Source organism: Chamaea fasciata, unplaced genomic scaffold (genome assembly GCF_029207755.1).
Source record: "Chamaea fasciata isolate MVZ Bird 193981 ecotype frontalis unplaced genomic scaffold, bChaFas1.0.hap1 SCAF_6, whole genome shotgun sequence".
In the NCBI taxonomy this organism is placed as follows: Eukaryota; Metazoa; Chordata; class Aves; order Passeriformes; family Sylviidae; genus Chamaea; species Chamaea fasciata.
The window spans coordinates 38605421-38628624 of NW_027094091.1; the positions used below are offsets into that span (position 1 = coordinate 38605421).

Here is a 23204-nt window from a genome sequence, read left to right on the forward strand (position 1 = left end):
AGAGATTCTGAGAGGAAGAACAGCCTGAGCAAAGAATTTAGCCTTATATGTTGCAGTACATAAACATAAAGCATTTAGTATTCATACAGAAATGTGTCAGGACACAAAAGTCAGATAAAAATTGAAAACACTACTTTATCATAAAGGGAAAGAAACCCCCAAACAAAACACCTTCATTTGCTGCTATGGGTCCTGGTCAAAAGCATAGCTCCCTGCTGTACAGTCCACAGTATGGCCCATCTCACACAACCCAGAGTCTGTAACACATGGCTGCAGATTCTTCCTCATCCTACCTGTTGCATCTTCTACATCCCATGGCAGGATAGGAGGCAGTGCTGTTTTAGCTATGGTAGTCCAAAGAGGTGAAATCCAAAGCTTGCAAGGAAGGTAGCTACCTTTTCTTAGACCAATTTCACAGAAAGAAAACTTCCTGACACAAAATCTTTATAAGCCAAGGCATTTTACTGAGTGTAAGAGCTGCTGAACAATTCACAGCAGTGTCCAAAAGCAAAACCAAAAGATCTGTGCAAGAACAATTCATTTGTATTTAACTGAATGACAGGTTGGAGTTAAGTACCACTAGGAGTTTTGATATGTGTATCATAAATTAAAAGTCACTACTTTAGCAGTAGATAAACTACAGAGAGCAGTTTGATCTGCAGAAAAAAGAAAAAAAGCCCTCACAGAAATTTCTGCTGGAAGCCATCTATGGCTGCAGAGGGCTCAGTAGAGGATAATTCACCTATCATTTGCATCTCAGTTTTACATGATTACCTGACTTTGCCTGGCAAATAACCCATTGTCTGTGATTTCTCTAAGCACCTATCCAGCCTTAAACACAGACACCTGTGACTCCTCAGGCAACAAGCAGGAAGAGAAACTAAATCCAGAAGGGATTCTGAAGAGGGCAGGAAGGAGAGATGCAGTCTGTGTTTGGCTGTGCCCTAGCTCCATTAGTACAGGAGCAAATCTTGCACATGCTCCTTTCCAATGGACATTTAGCTGAACAAAGGGTTTATTTCCATATCAGTACAACATAAAAGGAATCACAACTGAGTAATCACACAAAGAATGGGAACATTAACTTTTCTCAGTAGCACTTGCAAGTGCACCCAAAATTTTTTCTAGGTCTTCCCTGATTTTGATGACACATCATCTGCTTGGTGGAAGAAGAAAAACATCTCTCCACTGATAAAACCTAGGATATTTTAGGTCAATGAAATCAAGCCAGATGATGTAAGCAGAAAACAGGGGTCAAATAATTTTTCTTCTTCTATAACATTATGTAGTTAAAAAGTAATTAAGGATTACTATTTATGTTCATTTTTGTAGATTTTTTTTCTTACGGCTGTTAGTTAGTCTGACCTTGTTCATAATTAGGAAAGACAAAATATTTGGAAAGGCTTGGTTGTAATTGTAAGTAATTCGGGAAATTATTTGATTTCTTATACAAACTTGAACCTAGAGTGTCTAGATCAATGAATCAGTAAAAATACATTATATGAGATGGAATGCTATACCATATACCGAATAAATCTAAGACACATTATTAAAAAATCTCAAAAAATAGCCAAGAAAAATTAATTTTGTCCAAGTTGATAAAGATTGACATGACTTTATCTGGCTCTCCACATTTTTGATTTAAAGCACCACAGAATAGCTTGCATTTCTCTCTAACATTTTAGCTTTAGCTAAAAGATCTGCATATCTCCATAAACAGTACTGATCTAGGAGGCATCTTTGGTTTTGGCTCTCTTCCATAATGCAAAAGGAAGCGTATGTTATAAATTCTCTTTACTCATGCTTCACTTCTGTAGACACACTGACTGTGATCCATCAGTACTACAATTCCTATTTAATTCAGCTTCTTCCAAATTAAAGGTATTATGAATGAAAACATCCAAAAGGCTTGGACTAGGTTTCTGTATTTTCACCTGCATTTCACGTGTGAAAGGGTTTCATGGATGCAGATTAAAAAAAATGGAAAAAAACAGGAAACCCCTCTCCTACACTCCCTGCTGTCTACTGCTCCTGCAATTTAGTGATCAAGGGATAAAAAAGCTGAAGAAAGTTAATCTTTTCATGAAGGGGAAAGATTTTCTCATTACTTCTTTCCCTTACCAAATAACTCCAGAAAACTCCATAACTAAAGCCAAGAACTTTCTTCAACAAGAATCCTCAGTCAAATCTAGACTCATTCGTCACCTGCAGCTCTCACTCTGGCCATGATTTAAGTTCAATGCACAGAAGAAACAACATCAGAAAGAAAACAGAAGTTCTCAAAGCACAGAAGTAACAAACCATGTGGTTAAACGTGTGATTTGCACAGAGTTAAGCTATGTTGTAAGGTTACTTAGTTCTATACAGCAAGCTAGAGCTTTTGCAATTAATCCAAACTACAAATAGCTGTGCGGGGGGAAAAAAATCTCTGCTCCCTTCTTATTTTGCCATTTAATAATTCTTCAATTTACTAAATAAATGGGGATATAAGTACACCAGTTCCTCCTAGTTTTCCAAGATCTCTTTAGCTCCTAGTAGCCTCTGGATTAGAAAATGTGCTGATTTGGGGATATTGCAAACCACTGAAGAAACTTTAAGGGCCTGTCAAACTTTACCTAAAGGTACATGATTGACACCAGTTTCACATGCCTGCTGTATTTTGTAACAAATGGCTTATTATCTTTGACGTTACATTTCCTGGAATTGCAACCATGTTCATCAGCATCTTTAGCCATTTACCAGACTGACCAATTAATAGAGTATTCAACTATGACAAGAAGAAACCCATCTCTAAACTCTGAGAAATTGTTCCAGTAATCAAAATCCAGTCTTATCCTGCAGCTTCTCATAAGGGGATAAAGAGAGAAAATCAGATGCTCTTCAAGCTGCTGGATTTTTTTCACACCCCAGTCCAGCAAGAAAGAACCTGTAATCACAAGGTCACTGAATGCAAGATTTCACGATACTCTTGTGTTAGTGATGACAACTGCAGAAACTGGGGCAAAAATCCAACTGCCTTCATTGATGTGCCTGCAAAGCATGTGAGCACATGCATACAAGTAAGCCATAGCCCAAGTACACAGAAGTAAATTAGTCAGCTCTGCTTATTACTTATTCACCTATAAACATTATCTCTAAAGTAACTGGAAACACTCCCACTGAGTCCAGTGGCCTCTAGGTCAGATTCACACACAAGTTACCTCGGTATTTATAAGTGGGGGAAAAGCAAGAAGAAGAAAAGCACCCTCACAATCTGTACACATGACTTTAAAGAGCCTCTATAGATAGCTCTATAGGCATGGTAGCTCCGTAGGTAGTCAGGTGAGTGTGTACATACACGTGGTTTATAGAAAAACATGTACAAGTGCTCCACTGGACCCATACTATAAACACTGGTAAATGCAGTTTTCTTCTTGTATGCTTGCATACATTCATTTTCATCAGCTATAGTTGGTCAATGTGTTTACAGTGATATTGAGCTTTGAAATTCATTCATGTCCCAAAATAGCTAAATTGCATTTATCTTTTAGGCATGCTACAAGACATGGGTTTCTGAAACAGCACTTAGGGAGGGCTGAGGAACAAAGGAACTGCAACACTGGATCATATCCAAGGTCCTGTCTTTGACAGCAGTCACCACCAGCTGCTTCACAGAAAGAAACAAGAATTTGCAGTAGGTAGACAGGGATAATCTTGCCACATATTGGGGTCCACCCTTATTTTAAGCTACTAAATACTGGCTTGAACTCTGAAGCCTGAGGTACATACCCACTTGAAAATCATTATTGTTACCACTACTAAATATCACCCCTCCAGACACCCCTGCTACCTATGTAAATGTCATATCATATATCCAAATACTGACTCCTTTCAGAATCCTTTAGCAGATTTCAACTCAAAATAAAGTGGCATAAAATCCCCACGTCTCCTAGTCTCGGTTCTGAATTTTCCACCTCAGAATTTAACAGACTAATAGAAGTAGAAACAAATATCTTCTATTTTATCTTCTTGTAAAAGTTCTGAAATTGTTCATGTTTATCATGTTCCTTCTCTTTCATCTTCTCTTTGCTAACTTGAACAACTTCTTACCCTGTTTTCATTAAACAGTTTTTCCAATAATGTAACCTTGGGGGTATTAAATACCCATGCAAACCTGGTTCCTTAGCGATTTACAGGCTGAATTAGGATTTTTTGTTTAAGGGCTTATTGTGGGTTTTTCATTAACTATTTATTTTCCAAGCATAAGAGACTAATCTCTGTAAGTTATCAGAATATAATGCAATTATGACATATCAGTAACAGCAGAAAAAGGATCCCACAATTCTGTCCTGAATCAATAGTCTTGAGGAGTTCCACAGTTAAAGACTGAGTAGTTTATATTGTGACAAAAGGATGGACTGACGGACATATCAAAGATCCTGGTACTAAAATGAAGATCATAAAAAATGGGTAACCTGCCTTCAACATGGTGCTGGCAATTTTTCATGGAAATACACTACACTCTTCATTAGAAAAGGGCTAAGCAGATTGTCTGAACACAAAATACCTAATTTATCCATTTGCCTATACATTTATACAAGGGATGAAGTAGAGAATTTTAAGTATGGAAAGAGTTGTAAACTAGCGTGGCAACTACTTACCTACAAATAATGCTGAAGCAAGAGCACAATTGTAAGAGTAATGTTGAGTAAGGGAAAAAAGCAAGTAAAAGTAAAAAAGAAGATGCATGCAAATTTGTTATAAATATAAGGACATTTTACCAGATGGAGAAATTGGGCAGTTCATCGTCATGTTCTCACACCCGCAGAGTTGTTCTAAAACTACTTCTCATGAAAGCAAATATAATTCGCTCTGCAAGCAAACTGTTTAAATAAATCTTGATATTATATAAGAATCATCTGAAATTATCTTATTTGCTTATCTGAATACATCACCTGGAAACATCGGAAGCCCTGCCTTTTGGCCACTCTTTGGACATTCACTGTGCCCTAAGCAAAATTCTTTATACGCTCTTGGGAAAGTGGAAAAGTGCTGAAGGTCTTTAGTGCTACAATGCCCATGACAGCAAGAATGTACCTAACTAGCACCTATTAAGACATCAGACACCAATAAAATGGATTTTTTCTTTGTTCAATAACAAACTTGTTATTAGGAATATATTTAACTGCTGCTACCAGCGTGAGAATAATGTAACTCATCTGTGCAGCTATTTTGATACAACCTCCCCAGCTGATGTCCTTGTCCCCTCACTTCTTACAAGAGCTGATTCTTAAGTTCCACCATGCAATTTACAATATCCAAGAATCACAATGTGGCTGGAGAGGTACTGGCACCTTTCAAATGCAGAAATATGTCTCTGAAATTCAGTTTCTGTAGAAAAAGACATGAAATTCATGAGGACAGCAAGATAGAGAATTTCCAAAGTCAGATTTAAATGCACTGAAAATGAATTTTAAAATAAACATCCTTCCTTTGCAATTCTGTGTCCTGATTTTGCCCATTATTTCCTGATCAGGCATCACTTATAACCATCAAAATGAAGGAAAACATTTAGAAATCCATTCTAGTCAATTATTGATGGATCTTTTAATCATTAAAGTATATATAGAAAAGAATCTGGTTTAATAAACACTGCATATCCTATCAGGCATCGTATTTCACACACCTCAAGGAAAACAATTAGGAGCTATTTTAGAATAATATTGATTATTTGGCATTTTTGGTCTTGACAATCTCTGTTTTGTAATATTGAAGAGAAAACCCACAAACCTGTATTTTGGAGCATTATTGCTCTGTAAGAGCTATCTGACTGTGCTCAAATATTTCCAAACATCTGACACTTATAGTCACTCAACATTTGCACTTGCAGAGCATTACTCGGGCAAAACTCGCCCCAAAAAGCCATCTGAGAGTATCTGTTTGAGTGGGAGCTGCCTCTTTAACAGTGTGCAGGAGCAATCACTCACATGGGTCGCACACCGACACTCCACATATATCCACAGCCCAGCCTCCACCTTCACACCTCCCAGCTCAACCTGCTCTGCCGCAGTACTATTTATACAACCTTTACACTTCAAGTACTTAGAGTAGTCCTATTCCTGTTGATCAGCAAGGGACTGTCTTCACATCAAACCTTGATATTTAGGTACCTGAGTCCAACAGAGAAAGAAGGTTCGTATATGTGTTCTGTATAAACATTTGTAGCTGGATATTTCAGGATTGGCTGTGCAGTGCTTAACAGATCATTGCAGCCCACTGAGCATCCAGCACGAGGCCTCTGAGAACAGGCTGGTCACACACAGCCCACTCATCTGTCTCCTCCTCCTCATTTCCAGCTGTGTGCACAGGTGCCCAGTTTCTCTGCTACAGAGCTCTCAAAGCACTAGAGGACAATCTTACAGAAAGCCTGACGATGAGCTAGAAGTTATATTTGGAGGGAACAACTGATAATTGTAAGCAAGAGAATAACACATCAAGGGAAGAAAACAGGGAGGAGTAGAAGACCGGTCAGGCACCACAGGGAAAAGCTGGTAAACAAGTAAAAAGTGCATTCAGTGGAGGGGGAATCCAGAAGCAAGGAAACTTGACATAGCAACAATGAAAGAAATTATAGGAAAAGAAGTAGAAGATACACAGCAGGCACAAAGAATGAATATGCATTGAATCACATTAACAGATTGGCCATTAGCTCTCAGCCAAGAAAAATATCCTGACAAGAGAGAACTAAAAATACACAAAGATTTCTCCAGTCACACTTTCAGTTCTGTTACTCTGAAGAGACGTAGTAGGGAGGTGGAGAGAGGTTTCTTCTGGTTAAGAATGGGGGGTATGGACTGCATTCAGTAATGACTGAAACAAGTAGATTAGAAAGATCCTGAAGAGGCTGAGAAAAGTCTGAAAACCCCTATGAAATGCTGCTCATCCAAGTGAAAGCTTTGAAAACCCAAAACTTAGTTCTGCTCTGTAATACTGCTCTTTGAATGTATCTTTTCTACTGATACATATTAAAACCAAAAAATATTTACCATAATATTTTTCCTAAGTTGGAAGCCAGACTATAAAAAACTATTTCAGTTTAAGGATAAATACATCTAGTCTAAACAAAGACTGGAGATTTCTTTCATTGTGCATTCACTGTTATAAAATTAAGACTACTATAATGCATCCAGGAAGGCAAAAAAGAAGTCTTCCTGTCCACAAGGTCCACTGAGCTTGTGAAAACCAGAAATTGACTCTTCAAACTTACAGCTCTTCCATATTACAGACCTTCTGTCACTACCATGCACCACAGACATGACTTTCTCGCCAAAATGAAGTGAATGAAATTATGTCATAAGCCTATGAACCCTATTGTCCAGAGGGGCAATCAGCATGACATAAGGCAGATATCCAGGTGTGGTGAATGTTTTGGAGTTTGCCTTGGGGACTTGATTCCAAGCTCAATTAGATTTGTCAGTTAGACTTGGTTTGCAGTGATGTAATACTGCTCCTCGTTTGACACACCGGATATATATTCAGAAACAGACGCCTATGGAAAGAGGTCTGGACATGAAATTGAGCCTTTGGTGTGGAAGGGTATTCACAAAGTTAGAACATAAAACATATTCATTTGATGTAGTTTTCCCAGAGTCTCATATTGAATTAATCTTTTCAATGAAGCTGAGGAGAGAAAGAACTTTATGTTCTCACAGATCTCTTTCAAAGGTGTTTAGATAACACATTTAAGGGCATAAAAGATAAAGTAATGGTGGAGAATTCTGGGGAGGAAGAAAATATTTAAAAGCTAAATTTGCCAGTAGTTTTATTAACCCTGTAAGTTTATCCACAGCAAGATGGAAACTAGTTGGGAAGACTATTCAGAAAAGCTTGTTTCTGTTTCAGCTGCCTACACTATGCATTTACTACATGAACAGTCACAGTTCTGTCAATCTGGCAAGTGATATTAGCAGCAAAACCTCTATATTAGTACAAACTGCACAATATAGCTTTAAGAGTCTACTACATGACTGAATTATAAATATGAAAGACTTTGATTACCTAAATCATGCAACAGATTCAAAATATAAAATCAGAGGTTTTAAGAATTTTCCTATTACCAGAATGCTTACAACTGAACATGTCCCAGAGAGCAAGAGGGAAACTAAAATAAAAATGTAGCAGTACAGAAAGCTGCTGCTACAACATCAGGAAACAAGAGTTAGACTGCAGTTACAGATGACACTGTGTAATAATTGCACTCAATATTTACCATCAATCTTTTCAGCTATTTTACAAATAAAATACATTACTAGGTTTGATGCTTCAGTAATGTGGGAAATACTAATTTCCCTGCTATGGACAATCCAAACATTTTTATTATTATTTATAAAGGTGCAAAATAAACAAACAAGTTCCGTAAGTTCTCACAGGAGGGAGAAATGGACATGTGAGGACAGTCTGTCTTAAATTACTCTAATTCTCAAGAAGCAGGCATGCATACATACAGAATGTTTTTTTAGTCAAATAACTGCATGCTAAAGAACTTTCAAGTATAAAGCTGTAAATTTAATTGCCTGTCTTCAATATTCTCTTTTTTTGACATTTTTACCTAGCTTCACCGAAGGGAAAAAAAACTAAAAGCAATTCATGCATCATTTGAAAGGGAAAAAAAATCCCAATTAACTGGGTTTTGGCAGGGGGCGTAATCCAAACTAACTGAAGTGAAAACTGAAGAAGTTTCACTAATATTTTCCTTGGGAGAATTTCCCCTCGTGCAAGACAAAATTTCTGGTTAAAACAAAAACAAAAACAGGCCCACAAAAGGGAAAAATAACAGCCCAAGGAACTCAGCTTCAAGCTTATTCCCCAAATCTTGAACACTTGTTTTAGAAAGTGAAATACCTCACAGAAGAAACACTAAGAGACTTATCTGAAGACAGCCAGCTGTCCAGAGGCTGAAACAGACCTCAGTGCTGTGGCTATATAACAAAACTAAGACTTCTTGCCTGATCTCCCACAGTTCATGGTATTTTAACTGGAAGACTACACCAGAGTACACCCTCTTTTTTTATTTGCTTTGTTTTGTTTTAGGAAAACAAAGTTGTTGAGAAAACAAAACAAAAACCTTTAAAACACCTTGAGTATCAACTAAGTGCAGGCTATGAAAAAGTATTACATGATGAGAAATGATTTTTCTAGCCATCTCACTCTCTATGTTTCTCAGCAGATATCCTGAATATGTCATAAACTGTGATAAGAATGGAAAAAAAGGAAAAGCTTCAGGAATCCACAGGTGCATGCTGCAATCTGAAATTCTGATGACACCCCTTGAAATCTAACTCAGCATTTTCTTCTTTGAAGTGATATCTGATTGTACAAATGCTGATCTATGTCCTTAGAGTATGGCGTTCCCAGTTTCATATCTTCTGGCAAATTAGATCTTGAAGATGAACTAAGAATGCCTTACACTTGCACTCACAACCGTAAACACTGAGGGCAATATCCTGCAGAGAGACCCAAGGAAATATCCGAGACATCAGAAGCACAGAAACTGTGTTACATCACATTCCGCTGTTACAGTGTGCCAGGATTCTTGTTACAAGGAGGAGTAGCATGACCCAAAATTCACACACAGGTTAAAGGTCTGCAGACAAACCCACGGGAAACCACACAGCTCATCAAGTTCTTCTGCACAATGTCAACAGCTTCCTTCCACTGGTTGTCTCCCCAACAGGAACAAAACATTTCTTCAGGCCCTTCTCTTCCCTGAAACTCCAGGGCTCCCAATGTGCGGGCTTCACTACTGAGACTGTGCTTTGGGGTTGTTGCATAAAATAGCTACTGTTTCAGATGCAAAAGGCAACAGCAGTTCCAGAAACACCTCCTAGTTCTACAGGGCATCAGACAGACACCTGTAATCTGTAGCTTTTTCACAAAGATGGAAATATTGCAAGAAAATGTAGTTTTCAGCCCCTATAGCACCCTGCACTGTGCTGCTCCTGGGAATTTTAAGTCAAAGCAGCAGTGTGATTCTGGGCACATTCACTAAAATGATCCCTTCCTCGTGAAAATGTTAAAATGCACACATAGTACCCATAAAAAAATCCCACAGAATACCCATAAATAACCCCTCAGAGGCTGTTACATTGTGTTTCTGGTAATTTTTTTCATTTTTTTTCACAATAAAACAGGGAAAAAAGGGCTTATCAAAAGAATATTTATTCAACAGACGTAGGTATCTATAAGGATATATAGAATTGTAACTTCATCTAACTATGGATCTGATGCCTCATGTACAGTGCTTTCTGTCACAAGATTACACATGCAACCCATGCAGTAAAAACTAAGCAGCAAACACAACTCACCAGAGAAAGTTTGAATACAAATAAATTCTAAAATAGAGGTGAAACAATCTTGCATCAGCATGTTTGGGGGTGAGTCAAATTATTCTAGCATGTTGGAAATCTGCACAGGTATCACTGGAGTTTTTGAAGCATGCCACTAGGTAAAACCACAAATGACTTTGGGTGCTTGCTAAACTGCAGAAGTTCACTTATATCTGGTTCCTAACAGAAACTGATCCAACTGATGAGCCTGAACAGCTTGAAAAACCAAAAAAAAACCAAACCAAACCAAACAAAAAAAAAAAAAAAAAAAAAAAAAAAAAAACAAAAAAACACCACAACAACAACAACAAAAAAACCCACCAAACTTTTACAGCCTCAGCTGCAGGCCCTCAAGATGCAGTAAAAGCAGGTGTTAATTATATCTACAAAATACAAAACTTACATACCTTGAGCGTTATCTCAGCAAGAATTCTCTAATTTTATCCTGTTACCTTGCGCATAGAGTGACACGCAAATTTGAGTGAGAACATCTCACACCCCTGAGTGTGAAGCCTGGCTTTGTCCTGCTGTAGGGCCTCACATCATAGAATGTGGAACCCATCCTAATGGCAGAGATCAGTAAATCTACTCCTGGGAGTGCAAAACCCACCCCAGACGATAAGAGCTGACCTAGGGAGAACATACACTTGGCCGATGCTGCTAAAAGAGGCTGAGCACCCGCTACTCCCAGCATCTTTGATCAGGCACCAGTACTTTACAGGCTGAGATTAATGGAGCCTTTAAGGAAGGTCTAGCAGGAAAAGTGAATTGGGAAATACTCTTAAAGGATCAGTTTCATTGATATATATATAGAGAGCTTTCAATTTTTTATTGAAAATGATGGGTACAGGGTACACACCCAGTTTGCACCAGTGAGGCACATTTTTATTTCTGAAGAACTACCACACACTAAGAAGCAAACAAAAAAAAAGTTTTATTTTTACTGGATAGAGAACCTCAAAGTAACAGCTTTTAAGATTAAGAGGAACCACACCAAGTAACTCTTCATATACCTACCTGTCTCTCATCGCTGTAGTACCTAAGCTCCCTGTACTTGTGAAGCAGCACAAGTAAGAACTTCAATAAAATGTTTCCATGGGCCAAATTTTCCAAACAAATGCTTCTTTCTCCAGGCAAAACAAAGTGATGGCAGAGAATTGGCAATGCAGATCAAATTGCAGTCTCCTACTGATGTCTTTCTCTCATGCATAACCTCAAAACACTTAGTATCATGAATTATAATTGCTAATTATTCCCACTATGAAACAAGAACCCCACAGCAAACTGAGAGTAAATATGCATTTCTCATTATATGAAATGATGCATATGAATCTTCTTAGAGAATTACAGACCAGAAGAAAAGAGTTCAGGTTAACAATGACCAGTTATTTATACTTATTTGTGAGTGTTAATTGAGGAAAAAATGATGTTTTGTTTGCAGTTGCTTCTGTTCTTTTCGGACTTGTAGATCTGTAGACCTAGGTCTGTAAGTCAGACCTAACAATTCACACTTAGGAACTAAATATTTTTGTGATTAGAAATACAGAGTGTCTGCATATTTGGCATATATGTACACCACATTCTCTTCAATAAATTAAAGAAAACCACACAGATATAGTGAGCACAACCTTTGGCTGAACTAGTTTTTAGACTATAAAATAACTAATTAATGCAAAGGAGGCTGCTAGAAAACTTGAGCACTTGTTTAACAATAGAGCTGTTGGGAATGGACAACCACTGTTGTTGATAACACCTTGGGAAGGATAAAAAAGCATCGCCGAGATACATTTGTCTACTGAAATACCAGTGAACCCGGTTCCTGAGGTCAGTTCTTGTTACTGATAACTTTAATGGGTGAAGAATTGTATCTGGCATTAAAGAGGCTGCAGTTCTGAATCAGTAGGATAAACGTTCTGGAAACCACTGTACAAAGTGAGAAGAGGCTGTAACTCAGCTCTTCCCGCACAGCGTAGAAAGGGCTCTGTCAGGCACCGAGCACGAGGGAGGCAGCACCGCACACGCCGTGGAGCAGCAGCCCGCACCAGCGGAGCTCTGAGAGCGGGACCCCGGCACAGTCCCCACCCCTGCGCAACTCTCCCGCTCGGGAGCCGCACTTCTCGCATCCACATCCATGGGGTGGCCGGCGCCCAGGGCCCGCCCTGGCCCACGGGAAGGGGTGCCCGGCCGGGGAGCGACAGGTTGGGATGGAAAAAGGCGAGGGGGAGGCGGAGGCGGCACCCGCTCCCGCCGCGGGGGCGGGCAGGGCCCCGGGAGAAGCCGCCACCCTCCGGCGGAGCCCGGCGCGGCCGCTCCGTGTTCCCCGCTGGTGCTGCGGGTCAGAGTCCCGCCTCGACACCTCCGAGCCCCGCCGAAATGAGCTCTGCAACTTCCGCGGCTCCGGCGGCACCGTGACCCGAGGGCTCCTCGGCCGGCACGACGCTCCCGGGGCCGCGCAGCGGGGGCGGCCGGGCCAGCCCTGCTCGCCGCCGCGCCCCTCTCCCAGCCCAGCCGGGGACGCTAGGGAAGTAAGTGGGAAGTCCCAGAAAAGCAGGTCCAGGGTACCTTCCCCAGCTAAGCGGGCTGGACGTAGGGCTCCGGCTGCGCTCGCCGCAGCTGCCCCGGGAGGAAGCAGGTGAGCCCGGGACTCCCCCCTCACGCACCCCACGTAAATAAAGCCGAGACAAAGTCACCATCTGGGGAGGGGGCGGGGAGCTGCATTAGACGTGGAAGTCACTTACCGGCTTTGCAAGGATCCTTATAATCTATCGCCTCGGCTTTATCCTCTTCAGTGAAATCGTAAGTGTAGTCATAATCAAGGCCAGAGCAGGAAGAAGGCTTCCCGCAGACAGACCACCCGGCCAGCCACAGTGCTATCCTCCAGCAAAGCATCTTCATCCTCCCTCGGGCGGAGAGGTGGCGAGCAGGGCGAGGGTGAACTAGGCGGCCGGCTCTGCTGTCCACGCCGGCTTGGGAAAGGAGGGTAAGGGATGGAGAAACCATAGGTTTTGGGGGAGGCTGGTATTTTTTTCCTTCTCCACCTGGAGGCTCTTCCAAGAGACGGTGCTCCCTAGGTAGCCCCAGTCAGACGGGTGCGACACAAAGTGAGGAGCATGAGCGTCGCTGTCCCCCCTGCCCCCTCGCCAGGGAAAAGTCGCTGGGTGTGTGGGTGGGCACAGGGGGTGGACTCAAGCCGGGAGATCCTGTCTGTCAGGGCTTCCCCTCGCCCCTGTCAAACCCCAGCCAAACTTCCCGCGGAGGAGGAGGCGGCGGCGGCGGCGGCTGCCCGCGTCCCGCTCCGCGCCCGGCCCGCGCCCCGCTGCGCGCCCGCCGCACCGCCGATCCCGGTCCCACTGATGCTGCCAGAAGATGGATCCGGGCTGCACATCAGCAAACTACCTCGGGGAGACGGGAAAAGAGAAAGAAAAAAAAAAAAAAAAAAGAAAGAAAGAAAGAAAGAAAAAAAAAAAAAAAAAGAAGGAAGGAAAGAAAAGGGAGCGGGGAGAAGGGAGCGGGGAGGAGGGAGGGGGAGGTGGGGTGCACTACAGCAAACCGCGGAGCTCTACTGATGGGAGGCAGCAGCTATGCTGGAAGGAGCAAAGTGTCAGAGCTTCGCCCCTCTCTGCACAAACACTTACTCTAAGCTCTGTCTCTGGCCTGTCCCCCCCTCCTCCGTCCCCCTTTAACTTACGAAAACCTTACAGGCAACTAACACACAGTCGTCAGCATCCTGCTTACTTATTCATACAGTCAGGGTCAGGATCCGGGCTGCTTCTGATCTGCTCCCTTGATAGTGTGTCTTATGGAAACACACGCGCATTCACTATACGCCTCTATCTCCATATAGCTTTCTCTCTAGACAAGCAGTGCATGGCATTTAAACAACAACAACAAAAGGATCGAGATCAGATAAAACAATGCACAGACCGACACCCGGCAGCCAAAAAAAGCGCGAGAAAATGGGTGATGAGGAGGACGATGAGAAAAATTAACTACAATTTAGGAGACAGGAAAATAAATCAGTGTCTGTATATTTCCCCCGCTGCTGCTGCTTTGCAGTTTTAGCCCCATGAGCTGAAGGGTGGGGGTTAAGGAGCGAGGGGGAGGGGGAAAGAGAAAAGTTTAAGAGCCCACAGTTTGTTTAAAACAGAAGAAGGCATTATAAAAGGTCCACTGGTCTCCAGAAGTTCAGCCAAGCAGCTGGGAACCGGTTCCAAAATGAAAGTAAGAACAAACAAACAGGAAAAAAAAAATAAGGCAAACAAAAAGTAAAATTGCAGCATGCAGCAGCAGCGCAGAGATCTTGCAGTCGGGCTTTCCTGCTCTCACGTGGATCTCCAGGAAAGTGGTGGAGGTTTATTTTCCAAGCGAAGCTTCCGCGGGAGCCACCGCCCCGCTCCGCGGTGTCCTGCCTCGCCTGGCCCGGCCCCGCCGCGCTTCAGCGCCGAGGCGCCCCGAGCTGCCGCCGGCTGCGCGGGGCCGGGTTTTGTTTTAAACCCGAGAAGGGATCAGCGCGCAAAGCCTCATTTCAGCCGATCAACCTGGAGAGGGAGGGGGAGGAGGGGTGGAGATACGTGCTGCTAGAATAAAATAAGATCAAGCGGGGGAAAAAAAATATACACATATATAGGTAGCTAGAGATCTCTCTGCCTGCCTCCTCCCCTCCCCCGAGACGGGCAGCTCCGATCCTGCAGAAACGCCTGAAACTGTTTCAGACCAAGGTGAGACTTTTCCGCAGCAAACTCTACTCCTCCTCCTTTTACGAGTTTCCATGGAAAAGGGCGGGGGGGACGACGAGGGGCGGGTAGAGGGGTGTTTCTTCTGCTCCCATTTCGCCGGGGTGTCACATTTAACACGGACTTTTGAAAGAGCTGCCGCGGAGCGGTGGCTGCGTCTTTCTCTCACGTCTGAGCCCCGCACAGGCTCGCTCTCTCCACAGCACTTCCCGGTAGCCTTCCCTCTGTGGCAGAGGTGGAAATCCGGAGACGGTCCGTTCCCCTGGCTGTGCCAGGAGCGCAGGCAGCGCCGGCGGCGCGCCCCTTGGGGAGGGGGGCACGCCGAACGCACTCGGGAAAACTCCGGCTGGGCACACTTGGCTATCGCAGCTACCAAGGGAGCGAGGGAGGGAAGGGGCACAACTTCCTACCGCCGCTGTCAAGACTTAGCTGCTCCCAAAATTCGGGGGTCGGGTGGGGGCAAAGTGCAAAGCCTCCTTTCGAATGATGAAACGTGTAGTGCCTACCCGGGCACCCAGCGTCTGCCCCTGCCGTCCTGCGAGAGAAGGGTTAGTGCTACTATAGATAGGCACTCTCGGCAGGTCATAACATTAAAACTGGAAAGGTCAGTTAAGACAGAGCTAATAGGAGTTTAACAATATTAAGAAGTCTGGCACCGAGTAGCGTCAGTGTCTTTGAAGCATCCATGTGCTTCCTTATATTTTTGGCATCCGGGCTGTGTCCACATTGCTCCTAACTCAATCTTGTTGCTCAAACTTGAAAGGCAACGAATGGGGAGCTGCCACTGAAAAGGTGCAGCCTTCACTAGGCAATCTTTGTCCCAGCAGTTCAGTTTGCTGTGCGTCATAAAGCCCTCTAAAAGCACTACAGACCAGAAGAAAGAAAAGCCTGAGAAACTTGTGGCCTGTTCTTTTCCCCTCTTCCTCAATATACTTGCTATGACCGGCCACCTCAGACACTTGGAACAGACTCCAAGGAAGTTATCAGAGACCCTTTCTGTCAGTCCCTCAGCAGTGTCAGGGCTGATGATTACCTCTGCTTGCAGTGTCATGGTTTGGTGGGCTGTGCTTTGCTAAAGAAGCCAACCTGATCCAGTGTGAAATACGGTTTCTGTTATTTTTTTATGTCCGCAAAGGAGGCAGCTTATTTTGCAGTGTAATTAATTACATGCTCATTTGGAAAAGTGGACCTCCCTAAGCTGGTTTTGTTACTTTCTTGCTTTTGCTTCATATATACACACCTTTAAAAAGTTAATTTTCTTTCCTGTGCCTTTGCACTTCCACCCCAAAAAGAAACAATCTCTGTCTAGCAAGTGCATATTTGTCAACAGAGCTTTTAGAAACACTGATTTTGCTGATTGCTTTGCAGCTCAAGAAGAGGAATGTACAACATGCAATCCTCAACATGCCAGTCTCCCAAGTGAGGAGATTATTAGAGCCTCTGCAGCAGGAGATTAACTCTCACAGCAAGGTAGGCACTGACGTCACCTTCAGCCTCAATCTGCCCCCGACCTCAGCATCCCCAGCACAGGCAGAGCAGCATCAAGCACTCACAGCCTTGAGGACAGCTGGCCTTGCAGAGCCCTGACTAAGACAGGAAACAAACTCAGAAACGCTAGATGGGAGTCATGCAGAAATCTGGGCACATGAGTGCTGTAACAAATGTGTGTGTATGTCAGGGTAAAAGCTGTTTTCTGCTTGTAACCCAGAGCAGCTACACATTAGAATTACTCTTTAAAATATGCATTGCAGCTCTGCAGAAACTATTCGACATTACTTAGGTATTAATATTCCCATCAGTCACATTAGTAAAAAGCTTTCTTTATATTAAAAGATTTTTTTTCCTAGTAACCAAACTGTTCCACATTAAAAAAAAACTTTTTCTCTAAGTAACCTGTTAATTATTCAACCTAGCTCCTTTCATGATGCAAATTTTTGAAACATTTTAAGTAAAAAATATTTTTTCCTTATCACACATTCATGTCTACCATTCCAAAAAGCTCACAACTCTGATAATCCATCTGACAACACAGTCAATCAAAAATCCATCCTACAGCCGTTTCCAAAGAAACGAATACATAGCCAGGAAGACAGAATGCTTAAGCTGGAAGGAAACCAACCAAAGGAACACAACAACAGCAACAACAAAGCCATTTTCCCTTTTCTTTTATATTTCCTCATTTGTGGGTATATTTCAGGGACAGAGATAATGGTAAATGTAGTTATGTTAGAAGTGGTGGTGGTATTTTTATTTATTTAATTATTGTTATTATTATTATTTTTAATACAGAAAGCAGGAGGCTTTTCAGCTCTTCCTACACAAAAAAAAGAAACAACCAGAAAAAAAAAACAACCCCACCTTTAAAAAAAGGACCAGTACGTAGAAAAGACAAACACAAACACAGAACTAAAAAAAATACATATGAAACATCGTTGCTCACACCTCCTCCTCATTCTTTGGCTATCTGTCTGCTACTTAGGCCTCCATCTAGTGTGGAGTTTTAGGTGGGTGGACACAATGGTCTTATTCACAAACATCAAGCTCAGCACATGCCTAAGGCTTTGAAGGCTGAAGACCATGGTGGGTCAGCTCCTTGGGACCAGGACTCGTGGGACTTTTCAGGAGGCTAGAATAGAGAACCTTCCTGCTTTATCTCCTGATAAATGTTTTGTCTCTGAGGTACCTAGAGCACTTCTGAAACAGCTGTACTTATGTTTCCCGTTCCCGAAGTGGTCATTCTGTAGGGAAATACTGAAGCTGAAAGCACATTGTGACAAATAAAGTGTCTACAGTAACAAACATGCCTACACACAATAATACACTATACTGAGTGAACCATATAAACTAAAATTAAACTTTGGAGTTAAAAATCAAGCACTCATGATCTTAACAGTGGTGGGCTCACCAGGGAAACCATATTTCTCGCTTCTCTTCTACATGTACTCATATATTATGGAAGTTGCTCACTGCATGTTCACATACAATTTTTCCTACAATCCTCTGTGCTTAATTAACAAAAAGCCCTTCAATGTTATGTTTTCTGTTTTATTTTTGAAAGCATGTCGCATGCCTTATTCATTACGCATTTATTCAGATCCTATTCTCATTCAGAGTTATTAATTTCTTCATGGACATTTTATGGAGCTTGTTGCTACAGTATTCATGGACTTCAAAAATATTATCTATTTTTGTTTCATAATACACCTCTCAGATGAGGGGTTATTGTGACAGGATATGAATATTACATTTGGGAAACAGTTATAGATTACCTGGTTTGATATCTTGTAGACCTGTCAGGACTTGGCATTGTAGAAAAGCTTATTTCTTCAAGGCCTGGTTCCCTCTGTTTTCAGTTGTAGTAATTTTAGTCAGTGACTAACTATCTCTAATCTAACCCTGGAGTTTTCAAGCATCTGAAAATGGGAAGCAAATTACCAAGAAGTGTAATTTAAAAGCCTTGAACCAGCTCTATCAAGGAACTCTGTGGCAGAGACAAGAGCTAAGACACAAATTTCAAACTGTTCAGCTCTCTCAAGACTTTTGACACTGCTTGTCTTCCCATAATTCTTTTTCTTTAATGCTTCCTTCAGTTTCTAGAATAAACACAGCCAGACTCCTGCCAGCAACAGCCTCATCATTAATAATACCCACATAAATCATCCACTGCTTTGAATCTTCTGCTCCTCAACACAGTACCTGTTAGCATGAATATCTCATGCTGTGTTTGGCCCAGCATTTAAAAGGATGTGTCTCTCTTCACCACTGGATTTCATGGCAGAAGGGAGAATCTTGGGATCCCTTCCAAACTCTGGGAGAGGGTGTTTTTAAATAGCTCACTCCCATCTGCTTGCTTCCCATGTCCATGCTTTGCCTTGTCTTGGCTTGTTATTTCAAACCTGTCTTCATTCTCTCTTCAGTCTTGGCTGATCCCACTTTTGTTTTTCTTATCTAGTTAATGCTAGTGTTTGATTCTCATCCCAGTTCCAGCTGCCCTAGCTGCACTTTCCTTTAATCTCGTTCTGGGACTTCTCATACTCAGATTCATCTTTAGCTGTGCAGGGCTCTTTTGTTGTTGTTGGTTTGTTTGTTTTTTGCTGTTGTTTTGTTTTCACTCCCTTTACCTAGTTGATTTTTCTCTTCTGTCTTCTCACCTGATTTAACTTTTAGTTAATGTTGACATCCACCCTCCTTGTTTATTCTTTACTCCAGGTGTGCATCACAAAGTTGGTCTTGCTCCTTGACCATATTTCCCAGCTGCAGAGGGAAAGTCCTTGCTCCAGTCCTTACAGTGCTGTTCAGGCAGTTTTTGCTTGTTTGCTACCTTCCATCTACCTCTTCACTCTTACTTCTCAGGCACAGTTTCCTTACATGAAAAATTTTGTTGTCCCAAAGTACGTCTATCATTCCCATTGCTGATTTCTCCTGATCACACCCCACATTCTTTCTCAGGAGCTTTGTGCTGGCTCTATCACACTGCAAAATCAGTTCTTCCCTGTCTATTCAGGTGAGACAACCTTCCCCTCCCCATCCCACAGGTATGGCTAAGGTGGATTAAGCATCTGAAATTATGGCTTTTTCTCAGTTAAGTTACAGATCCAAGCAAGGCACTGCTCCAAATGATCATGGCACACTCAGGTAAGAGAGCTGCTAGAACTGCATCTATTCAAGGCTGGCTGTGGTGATGTGTAAGTCCATACCAATGTTAACAGGAAAAATAAAGGATATATCTCTTTAATAAGGATAGATATTCTCCTTCTTTCTATTCTGCGAAGGGTTTACATTTCCTACAGGCTGAGCATACTGACGTCCTTCCAAAAATACTGCTGTGATTTTTTTTTTAGGATCAAACATATATTTCCCTGTTTAATTTTTAAGTATTTCAATAATTTAAGCTAACATCCTGAAATAAAGATCGAAGAAATTAAAATTGAAAATCAGCTCATAGCTGACACTAGCATGGAAAATACCATACCAAATCTTCACAATTAAGCAAAGGTGTATAAGCAACTTAAACAATTTCTACCAGCAGAGAGTGTCAAGAAAATTTAATACTAGATACCCAACGAGACTGTGTTCATAACATGGTATGTGTTCTCTCCATTTTTAATCCTCTAAATGCTGCAGAGAGCAAAACCACATTGATAACATATACTGATGTTAAAACAAGTAAACAAGCATCAACAACAAAACCACTGGTGCACTACTTAAATTAGAAACTGTTCTGTGTTTGCTCAGCATCCCTGATCCTCATCAAGCAATAAATCAATTTGCAGTAGCTGTGGACAGCTATTTAAACACATGGCCAGAAGAGCTTGATTGTTAAAGCAATGTTCAAAGCTAGAAGGAATAGGAGGTTAGTATAAGAGGTCATATTAAATATTCACTTGCCTGAAAACAGCTGCATTCCAAGTATTAGGAGGCATCCTGACCTTCTCTTAATTAAAAAAACAAAGTCTATGAGCTTTGAGCTTAGCAGAGCTTAGCTTGCAGTTCTTCAAAAGATAGATAGAGGTTGTCAGATAAAAAAGTGGCATCTAAATGTTTGCCAACTTGATTTTGTTTGGTTTACTTTATTGGCTAACATAAAATAAACAAAAAACCAAAAACTAAAACAAAACCAACACTCCACCCGACCCCCAAAAAACCAGCACCCCCCAAAACAGTAGCTAAAAGCTGTTTGGTTTGCAGTTTGCAGTTTATGTTTACAAGTTGATAAATCATTCAGGATCCAATTCTCAACTTTGTAAGATGCTGCTCCTTGTCAAAGTTGACAGAAAATTTGCATGTGACTTGTATCAGAGCTGATTAGGGTCACTTATTAGTCACCATTCTAGACACTGGTAACTGGTGAACATAGTTTCTTTGGAAATTCTAGGATAATGTAAGTGTAAGGAGATATAAAAATTATATTACTACTCTCAGACCTGTTCTTCTATGAACAAGTGTTGCAGTTAGACTCAGAAGTGACATTTGCTATTAGACTGACTAGGTGTACAGGGTTAATCTTAGCCTCCAGTATTCAGCATACTGTCACATAGCTGGGAGTCAGTGGGTGAGTTTTGACAGAAGAAAGCCTCTAATGAGCCTGATCTTGACTGACTGCTGAGCATTTTGGTCTTCCATTCATTTCTAGAAGACGAAGCAGCTCAGCACCTGGGCTAACAGGAATCACTGTTTTGAGCCATGCATCACTCAGATGAAGAATGTCTGGTTTAGTTTACATTGTGATTTATCATTTATAATGTCTCTGGCACTTATGGCAGAAAACACATGACACTGACACTGGAGGTAAGGAATCAAAGCAAATAGAGGAACCTTGCCCTAATTGGGTTTCAACATAGTATTCATACAATGTATTCTTCTGGCTCTGGCTCACTGAAAATAAATAAGGTCTATCACCAGCGCCCAGGAAGAAGAATGGCAATTTTCTTACTGGAAGCAGAACAAAATTATGATACAAGCACTATCTATGACACAAATATTGTTCTGTAGTTATCAGCATTGTTTTAGCTGTGGTAATACTAATAAAAGTTCTCCAGACAACAGAGAACTTTTACCTTTTTCAACACTGTCTAACATCTATTTCTTATTAATACAGGCAGTAACATACCCACTGAATTTTATGGTGCAACTATCAAAAAAAAAAAAAAAAACAACTCATATACCTAAGGTGTCTTAATTGGCACCTTTTTCTTATCTTCAGTGTCAAAAGATCATAAATGTCTATGGCAAAACTAATTTAATTGCATCCACATTATCCAGGCCTATCCAAAATTATTTGCACACTGCTTATTGTCAGTTCTTCTTTACTACAATAGAACATTTTCCAGCAAGAGCTTCTTTTGAAAGAAGGCACTGATGCACCATGCAGCAATAATTAATAACCTCTGTGGAGAATTCAGGGATTATATTGTTTTCCAAAGCTGAATACTCTTTCACTCACCAAGGTGATAGTTTTGTGCAGGCACAATCAATATTTGCTGTAAATAATATATATTTCACAGTAATTACACACATATATATGGAATACTCATGCGTTCTCAAATTTGAGCTTAACTTGCAGCCATTTTAGTACAATTTTCCTTCAGCATGATTAGAGTACTAATCTTGCAATTGCAAGTACTACTCTTGCAATTCATTTTTTGCCCCCTCACTTCAAAGCTATATAATTTGCAATACTAGAGTTTTCACAGATGACGGACTAGAGATAGCTATTGTCAATTGAGGGCACATATATATGAATACTCAATATAAAGGACTCAAACTAAACTGAGACCAAAGCACTTCCAAAATAAATTCCAGAATCTGAAACCAGCATTTACATAAAATTTTAATCTTTCTAAGAAAAGGGTGAAAGAGGTCCCAGGCACCACTTGTGCATGCACAGTTCTGTGTTGCATTTAATAGAATCCATTCTCACTGCAAAAGCAGTTAGGATTTTCTGAAGAGTCAGATTTATTATACATTCTCCAGACATCTAGGTTTGTATTTCCCATGTGCTGGCAGGAATGCCTTTGTCAGATTAGTCACTGAAGCCCTTATTTTATGAGTACAGGCTTAAAACATTGAATATATGAACAACTCAGAATCTTCAAGTATGAAGCATAAGAATCAAGGTGTATGTTTGTATTCCTGTTTATTATTGTGTAGAACTGCACAACAAGCAAGATTTATTCTTATGTGTGTGCATGTGCATTTTATTTGTTAAAGAATTGCACTTCCGATATAAAAACTGCACTTAATTTCCAACATCTAACCCCCCCACCGTCATATACAATAGCCAACTCTGTATATGTGTGGATCTTCTTTTTCAGAGAGTGACATGAGTAGCAGTTTGCAGGACAGACATTGCAGATAAAGTGTGCACAAAATGCTAGCAGAGAAAACATTTAAGACTGAGCTACATTAAAGCAATGGATCATAACTTCTAAATGGTTCAAGCCGCCTTCATTTTGTAAGAAACTCTTCTACTAGTACTTTTCCTTCTTTTTAAACCTGTTTTCTTCTCTCTGTATTCTGTTCCTGTAACCTGTCACAAATATGCTGAAACCCATTACTTTGTCATTCAACTCTCTACAGAAATTGATACTGTCAGTTCATTTTTATC

General features: G+C 41.2%; 1 long non-coding RNA gene across 1 annotated transcript; it reads left to right on the forward strand.

The window, feature by feature from the left end:
• Window positions 1-14755: 14755 nt before the first annotated feature.
• Window positions 14756-19730, forward strand: LOC136291200 (uncharacterized). The gene is made up of 3 exons (XR_010721457.1): window positions 14756-15082; window positions 16466-16567; window positions 19680-19730. It is a non-coding gene; the product is annotated as an uncharacterized lncRNA (long non-coding RNA).
• Window positions 19731-23204: the final 3474 nt, after the last annotated feature.